Consider the following 9,745-nt stretch of genomic DNA (forward strand, 5'->3'; position numbering starts at 1 on the left):
TGAGATGCTTGAGGTTTTCAATGAATATCATTTGACCAAGTACATTACTACTCCTTGTGCTCGCATTGTTGATCCTTTGCATCCCACACCCGATGAGGATCTTGACAAGATTCGCAATCTTAGAACTATCAATCTTATCATAAAAGGATTGCCTAAAAATTTGATTGCTAGCTTACCAACTCTAGATTGTGCTTACACCATATGAAGATTTCTAGAGGAACGATTCCCAAATTATTCCTTGAAAAATCTAGATGAGATTCTCCATAAGTCTATTGCCTTGAATAGGATGAGTACTAGTGATCCTAAGTTTGATGATTGTCTATTTGAGCTTCGTGATCTCATGCATGCCAAAGGAGATGTTGGAATTATTAGCAATATCATTTCCGAAGTCATTAGAATTCATAGAGATGAACATTGTTACGGTCATTCTTCTAATGAATCACTCTCTCTAGGAATTGATCCATCACATGACAATGTTGAACATGGATACTATGATGAGAATGATGATAGTGACTATGATCTTGATGATGCGATGAGACACTTTGGTCTTACGGCTAATCTTCGCGGCTACATGGCTGGAGGAAAAGGATGGGTTCTTGATAGTGGATGTACTGATGATATGACCGGAGACAAAGATATGTTTTGTGAGCTTTCTCAAAATGACGTCCCTCGAAAGTATGTCACTTTCTGTGATAACTCAAAGGGTAAGGTGGTTGGCCTTGGTAAGGTGTCCATCTCACATGATTACTCCATACAAAATGTTATGCTCGTTGAACTGCTTGGCTACAATTTACTTTCCGTACCTAGACTTGCTGACTTTGGTTTCAACGTCCTATTTACTGAAGTAGATTGCCAAGTGTTTCATAGAGATAATCATAAAATGGTCTTTACCGGTATTCGTAGAGGTGATCTTTACATTGTTGATTCCACTAAAAAGGCTCAACCTACAACTTGCTTTATTGCTAAATCTTCGAAAGGATGGTTGTGGCATAGAAGGTTAGGTCATGTGGGCATGCGAAATCTTGATAAGCTTATTAAGGGTGATCATATCCTTGGAGTAAAAGATGTTATATTTGACAAGGATAGACTTTGTAGTGCTTGTCAAGCAGGAAAACAAGTTGGAGGAAGCCACCCCATGAAGAACATCATGACCACGAGAAGACCGCTCGAGCTACTTCACATGGATCTCTTTGGTCCTGATGCCTACAAGAGTCTCGGTGGTAACTCATTTGGTCTAGTCATAGTTGATGATTTTTCAAGATTTACGTGGGTGTTCTTTCTTGATGATAAATCGCAGGTCCAAAAGATCTTCAAAAACTTTGCTAGGAAGGCCCAAAATCAGTTTGAAGTGAAGATCAAGAAGGTTCGGAGCGACAACCGAACGGAGTTCAAGAACGCAAATGTGGATACCTTTCTTGACGAAGAAGGGATTTCACATGAGTTCTCGGCTACGTACACGCCTCAAGAAAATGGAGTTGTTGAGAGGAAGAACCGGACTCTTATTGAGATGGCAAGAATGATGCTTGATGAATACAAGACTCCAAAACACTTTTGGGTGGAAGCGGTTGAGACAGCTTGTCATGCAACAAATCGCTTGTATCTTCACAAGCTACTCGGCAAGACGGCATATGAGCTCCTCACCGGTAACAAACCCCAAGTTGGATACTTTCGAGTATTTGGCTCAAAGTGTTACATTCTTGATAGGCATCGTCGTTCTAAATTTGCTCCTAAATCTCATGAGGGTTTCCTACTTGGTTTATGGCTCAAACTCTCACACTTACCGTGTCTACAACAATTTCACCCGAAAGGTTGAAGAGACGGTAGATGTGAAGTTTGATGAATCTAACGGCTCGCAAGTAGAGCAATTGCCAATTGATGCAGGAGATAAAGATCCTTCGGAAGCAATCCAAGACTTGTCTATTGGAAGATCCGTCCAACGGAAGTGAAGGAGAGTACCTCGTCCGTCCAAGTGGAAGCTTCCACCTCACGACAAGGTGAACCAAGAGTTGATACGGAAGCATCCACGAGTGGGACACACCAAGATGAAGAAAACGAGGAAGTACACCAAGATGAACCTCATCAACCTCCTTCTCCACCACGACAAGAGAACGACGACGTCAACAACGAAGAAGGCCAAGAAGAAGGAAAAGATGAAGAAGATGTTCCACCCCGTCCCAAGCAAAAGCTCCCAGAAGTTCGAGCAAGAGTCTCAAGAGATCATCCCGTCAAACAAATCTTCAATGATATTCAAACCGGGAGAATCACTCGCTCTAAAACTCATTTGGCTAATTTTTGTGAACATTATTCATTCATCTCTAGTATTGAAGCTATGAAGGTTGAAGAAGCATTGGAAGATCCGGATTGGATAAACGCCATGCATGAAGAGCTACACAACTTTGAAAGAAATCAAGTGTGGACATTGGTCGAGAAGCCCGACAACAACCACAACATCATTGGTACCAAATGGGTGTTTCGCAACAAGCAAGATGAAGATGGTCAAGTCGTCCGCAACAAAGCTCTTCTAGTCGCCCAAGGCTACACTCAAGTCGAAGGTATGGACTACGGTGAGACATATGCCCCCATTGCTAGACTTGAGTCCATCTGCATCTTTCTTGCCTATGATAATCACCGTGATATCACTTTATACCAAATGGACATTAAAAGTGTTTTTCTAAACGGTGAAATTGAGGAGGAAGTTTATGTTAAACCACCTCCAGGCTTTGTCAATCCTAAGAAACCCGATCATGTTTAAAAACTTCACAAAGCTCTTTATGGTCTTAAACAAGCTCCTAGAGCGTGGTATAAATGCTTGACCAAGTTCCTTATTGAAAAAGGCTTTGATATTGGAAAGATAGACTCTACTCTTTTTACTAAAAGGGTTAATGGTGAGTTATTTGTATGCCAAATTTATGTTGATGATATCATATTTGGCTCAACTAACCCTCAATTTAGTGAGAAGTTTGGAAAGCTAATGTCGGAGAAGTTTGAGATGTCTATGACGAGTGAACTCAAGTTCTTTCTTGGTTTGCAAATCAAGCAAACTAAGGAAGGCACCTTTGTCTCTCAAACAAAGTACACCAAGGACTTATTCAAGAAGTTCAACATGCAAGAAAGAAAAGGTATGAAAACTCCCATGCCTACTAGTGGACATCTTGATTTGACTAAGGATGGTAAACCGGTTGATCAAAAGGTTTATCGCTCTATGATTGGATCATTGTTATATCTATGTGCCCCTCATCCCGATATTATGCTAAGTGTGTGCATATGTGCAAGATATCAAGCGGCCCCCAAAGAATGTCATCTTAAGGTTGTGAAAAGGATAGTGAGATACTTAATACATACACCAAATTTTGGCATTTGGTATCCTAAGGGGTGCTCTTTTGATCTTGTTGGCTATTCCGATTCGGACTATGCCGGAGACAAGGTTGATAGAAAGTCCACTTCGGGTACTTGTAAATTTCTTGGTAGATCTCTTGTGTCTTGGTTCTCCAAGAAACAAAACTCGGTATCCTTATCCACCGCCGAAGTGAAATACATTGCCGACGGTTCATGTTGTGCTCAGTTACTTTGGATGACCCAAACTCTTAAAGATTATGGGATATATGTGAAACATGTTCCATTGCTTTGTGACAATGAAAGTGCTATTAATATTGCTCACAATCCCGTGCAACATTCTCGAACTAAGCATATTGAAGTTCGTCATCATTTCATTCGAGATCATGTTGCTAACGGGGACATTGATCTTAAGCATGTTCGTACCGATAAGCAATTGGCGGATATATTCACCAAACCGCTTGATGAGAAAGTATTTTGCCGTTTGAGAGGAGAATTGAACATCATTGATGCTTCAAACTTGGAGTAGGAACTCCATTTGGATACATGCAAGGCATGAGCCTATTACTAATCCTTGATATTTATTTCATGATGCTATTCATATGTCTTGGATATATTTGCACCCTTGCATGTTATCTAACCCTTGTAGGTGAAGGAAATATGCCCTAGAGGCAATAATAAAGTTATTATTTATTTCCTTATATCATGATAAATGTTTATTATTCATGCTAGAATTGTATTAACCGGAAACTTGATACATGTGTGAATACATAGACAAACAGAGTGTCACTAGTATGCCTCTACTTGACTAGCTCGTTGATCAAAGATGGTTATGTTTCCTAGCCATTGACATGAGTTGTCATTTGATTAATGGGATCACATCATTAGGAGAATGATGTCATTGACTTGACCCATTCCGTTAGCTTAGCACTCGATCGTTTAGTATGCTGCTATTGCTTTCTTCATGACTTATACATGTTCCTATGACTATGAGATTATGCAACTCCCGTTTACCGGAGGAACACTTTGTGTGCTACCAAACGTCACAACGTAACTGGGTGATTATAAAGGTGCTCTACACGTGCTTCCAAAGGTACTTGTTGGGTTGGCGTATTTCGAGATTAGGATTTGTCACTCCGATTGTCGGAGAGGTATCTCTGGGCCCACTCAGTAATGCACATCACTATAAGCCTTGCAAGCATTGTAACTAATGAGTTAGTTGCGGGATGATGTATTACGGAACGAGTAAAGAGACTTGCCGGTAACGAGATTGAACTAGGTATTAAGATACCGACGATCGAATCTCGGGCAAGTAACATACCGATGACAAAGGGAACAACATATGTTGTTATGCGGTCTGACCGATAAAGATCTTCGTAGAATATGTGGGAGCCAATATGAGCATCCAGGTTCCGCTATTGGTTATTGACCGGAGACGTGTCTCGGTCATGTCTACATAGTTCTCGAACCCGTAGGGTCCGCACGCTTAAAGTTAGATGACGGTTATATTATAAGTTTATGTGTTTTGATGTACAGAAGGAGTTCGGAGTCCCGGATGAGATCAGGGACTTGACGAGGAGTCTCGAAATGGTCGAGACGTAAAGATCGATATATTGGACGACTATATTCGGACATCGGAAAGGTTCTGAGTGATTCGGGTATTTTTCGGAGTACCGGAGAGTTACGGGAATTCGTATTGGGCCTTAATGGGCCATACGGGAAAGGAGAAAAAGGCCCCAAAGGGTGGCCGAACCCCTCCCCATGGACTAGTCCGAATTGGACTAGGGAGGGGGGCGCCCCTTCCTTCTTTCTCCTTCTCCCTTCCTTTTCCGACTCCAACAAGGAAAGGAGGAGTCCTACTCGGACTCCACCCCTTGGCGCGCCCTCCTCCTAGGCCGGCCACCTCCACCCTTGCTCCTTTATATATGGGGGCAGGGGGCACCCCATAGACACACAATTGATCAACGATCTCTTAGCCGTGTGCGGTGCCCCCCTCCACCATATTACACCTCGATAATACCATAGCGGTGCTTAGGCGAAGCCTTGCGTCGCTAGAACATCATCATTGTCACCACGCCGTCGTGCTGACGAAACTCTCCCTCAACACTCGGCTGGATTGGAGTTCGAGGGACGTCATCGAGCTGAACGTGTGCTGAACTCGGAGGTGCCGTATGTTCGGTACTTGATCGGTCGGATCGTGAAGACGTACGACTACATCAACCGCGTTGTGTTAACGCTTCCGCTTTCGGTCTACGAGGGTATGTGGACAACACTCTCCCCTCTCGTTGCTATGCATCACCATGATCTTGCGTGTGCGTAGGAAATTTTTGAAATTACTACGTTCCCCAACAGTGGCATCCGAGCCTGGTTTTATGCGTAGATGTCATATGCACGAGTAGAACACAAGTGAGTTGTGGGCGATATAAGTCATACTGCTTACCAGCATGTCATACTTTGGTTCAGCGGTATTGTGAGATGAAGCGGCCCGGACCAACATTACGCGTACGCTTACGCGAGACCGGTTTCACCGTTGCGAGCACTCGTTGCTTAAAGGTGACTGGCGGGTGTCTGTCTCTCTCACTTTAGTTGAATCGAGTGTGGCTACGCTCGGTCCTCGCGAAGGTTAAAACAGCACCAACTTGACAAACTATTGTTGTGGTTTTGATGCGTAGGTAAGAACGGTTCTTGCTAAGCCCGTAGCAGCCATGTAAAACTTGCAACAACAAAGTAGAGGACGTCTAACTTGTTTTTGCAGGGCATGTTGTGATGTGATATGGTCAAGACATGATGCTGAATTTTATTGTATGAGATGATCATGTTTTGTAACCGAGTTATCGGCAACTGGCAGGAGCCATATGGTTGTCGCTTTATTGTATGCAATGCAATCGCCCTGTAATGCTTTACTTTATCACTAAGCGGTAGCGATAGTCGTAGAAGCATAAGATTGGCGAGACAACAACGATGCTACGATGGAGATCAAGGTGTCGCGCCGGTGACGATGGTGATCATGACGGTGCTTCGGAGATGGAGATCACAAGCACAAGATGATGATGGCCATATCATATCACTTATATTGATTGCATGTGATGTTTATCTTTTATGCATCTTATCCTGCTTTGATTTACGGTAGCATTATAAGATGATCTCTCACTAAATTTCAAGATAAAAGTGTTCTCCCTGAGTATGCACCGTTGCTAAAGTTCACCGTGCCCAGACACCACGTGATGATCGGGTGTGATAAGCTCTACGTCCATCTACAACGGGTGCAAGCCAGTTTTGCACACGCAGAATACTCAGGTTAAACTTGAGGAGCCTAGCATATGCAGATATGGCCTCGGAACACTGAGACCGAAAGTTCGAGCGTGAATCATATAGTAGATATGATCAACATAGTGATGTTCACCATTGAAAACTACTCCATTTCACGTGATGATCAGTTATGGTTTAGTTGATTTGGATCACGTGATCACTTAGATTATTAGAGGGATATATCTAAGTGGGAGTTCTTAAGTAATATGATTAATTGAACTTAAAAAATCATGAAATTAGTCCTGGTAGTATTAGCATATCTATGTTGTAGATCAATAGCTCGCGTTTAGCTCCCCTGTTTTATTTTTGATATGTTCCTAGAGAAAATTATGTTGAAAGATGTTAGTAGCAAAGATGCGGATTGGATCTGTGATCTGAGGATTATCCTCATTGCTGCACAGAAGAATTATGTCCATGATGCACCGCTAGGTGACAGACCTATTACAGGAGCAGATGTAGACGTTATGAACGTTTGGCTAGCTCAATATGATGACTACTTGATAGTTTAGTGCACCATGCTTAACGGCTTAGAATCGAGACTTCAAAGACGTTTTGAACGTCATGGACCATATGATATGTTCCAGGAGTTGAAGTTAATATTTCAAGAAAATACCCGAGTTGAGAGATAAGAAGTCTCGAACAAGTTCTATAGCTAAAAGATAGAGGAGAATAGCTCAAGCAGTGAGCATGTGCTCAGATTGTCTGGGTACTACAATCGCTTGAATCAAGTGGGAGTTAATCTTCCAGATAAAATAGTGATTGACAGAATTCTCTAGTCACCATCACCAAGTTAGTAGAACTTCGTGATGAACTATAGTTTGCAAGGGATGACGAAAGTAATTCCCAAGCTCTTCGTGATGCTGAAATCGACGAAGGTAGAAATCAAGAAAAACATCAAGTGTTGATGGTTGGTGAGACCACTAGTTTCAAGAAAAGGGCAAAGGGGAGAAGGGGAACTTCAAGAAGAACGGCAAGCAAGTTGCTGCTCAAGTGAAGAAGCCTAAGTCTGGTCCTAAGCCTGAGACTAAGTGCTTCTACTGCAAAGGGACTAGTCACTGGAAGCGGAACTACCCCAACTATTTGGTGGATAAGAAGGATGGCAAAGTGAACAAAGGTATATTGGATATACATGTTATTGATGTGTACTTTACTAGTGTTTATAGCAACCCCTCAGTTTTGATACTGGTTCAGTTGCTAAGAGTGGTAACTCGAAACGGGAGTTGCAGAATAAACAGAGACTAGTAAAAGGCGAGGTGACGATGTGTGTTGGAAGTAGTTCCAAGATTGATATGATCATCATCGCACACTCCCTATACTTTCGGGATTAGTGTTGAAACTAAATAAGTGTTATTTGGTGTTTGCGTTGAGCATGAATATGATTTGATCATGTTTGTTGCAATACGGTTATTCATTTAAATTAGAGAATAATTGTTGTTCTCGTTACATGAATAAAACCTTCTATGGTCATACACCCAATAAAATGGTTTGTTGGATCTTGATCGTAGTGATACACATATTCATAATAATGAAGCCAAAAGATGCAGAGTTAATAATGATAGTGCAACTTATTTGTGGCACTGCCGTTTAGGTCATATTGGTGTAAAGCGCATGAAGAAACTCCATACTGATGGGATTTTGGAATCACTTGATTATGAATCACTTGATGCTTGCGAACCGTGCCTCATGGGCAAGATGAGTAAAACGCCATTCTCCGGAACTATGGAGAGAGCAACAGATTTGTTGGAAATCATACATACAGATGTATGTGGTCCGATGAATATTGAGGCTCGTAGCAGGTATCATTATTTTCTGACCTTCACAGATGATTTGAGCAGATATGGGTATATCTACTTAATGAAACAGAAGTCTGAAACATTCGAAAAGCTCATATAATTTCAGAGTGAAGCGGAAAATCATCGTAACAAGAAAATAAAGTTTCTACGATCTGATCGTGGAGAAGAGTGTTTGAGTTACGAGTTTGGCCTTCAGTTAAAACAATGTGAAATAGTTTCACTACTCATGCCACCTGGAACACCACGGTGTAATGGTGTGTCCCAACATCGTAACCGTACTTTATTAGATATGGTGCCATATATGATGTTTCTTACCGATTTACCACTATAGTTTTGGGGTTATGCATTAGAGATAGCTGCATTCACGTTAAAACGACACCATCTAAATCCGTTGAGACGACACCATATGAACTGTGGTTTGGCAAGAAACCAAAGTTGTCGTTTCTTAAAGTTTGGGGTTGTGATGCTTATATGAAAAGTTTCATCCTGATAAGCTCAAACCCAAATCGGAGAAATATGTCTTCATAGGATACCCAAAGGAGACTGTTGGGTACACCTTCTATCACAGATCCGAAGGCAAGACATTCGTTGCTAAGAATGGATCCTTTCTAGAGAAGGAGTTTCTCGCGAAAGAAGTGAGTGGGAGGAAAGTAGAGCTTGATGAGGTAATTGTACCTGCTCCCTTATTGGAAAGTAGTTCATCACTGAAATCAGCTCCAGTGATGCTTACACCAATTAGTGAGGAAGTTAATGATGATGATCATGAAGCTTTGGATCAATTTACTACCGAACCTCGTAGGTCAACCAGAGTGAGATCCGCACCAGAGTGGTACGGTAATTCAGTTCTGGAGGTCATGTTACTTGACCATGACGAACCTACGAACTATGAGGAAGCGATGATGAGCCCAGGTTCCGCAAAATGGCTTGAGGCCATGAAATCTGAGATGGGATCCATGTATGAGAACAAAGTGTGGACTTTGGTTGACTTTCCCAATGATCGGCAAGCCATAGAAAATAAATGGATCTTCAAGAGGAAGACGGACGTTGATAGTAGTGTTACTATCTACAAAGCTAGACTTGTCGGAAAAAGGTTTTTGACAAAGTTCAAGGTGTTGACTACGATGAGATTTTCTCACTCGCAGTGATGCTTAAGTCTGTCCGAATCATGTTAGAAATTATCGCATTTTATGAAATCTGGCAAATGGATAAACAAAACTGCATTCCTTAATGGATTTATTAAAGAAGAGTTGTATATGATGCAACCAGAAGGTTTTGTCAATCCTAAAGGTGCTAACAAAATATGCAAGCTC

The sequence above is a fragment of the Triticum aestivum genome, chromosome 1D (assembly GCF_018294505.1).
Source record: "Triticum aestivum cultivar Chinese Spring chromosome 1D, IWGSC CS RefSeq v2.1, whole genome shotgun sequence".
NCBI classification, from domain to species: Eukaryota; Viridiplantae; Streptophyta; class Magnoliopsida; order Poales; family Poaceae; genus Triticum; species Triticum aestivum.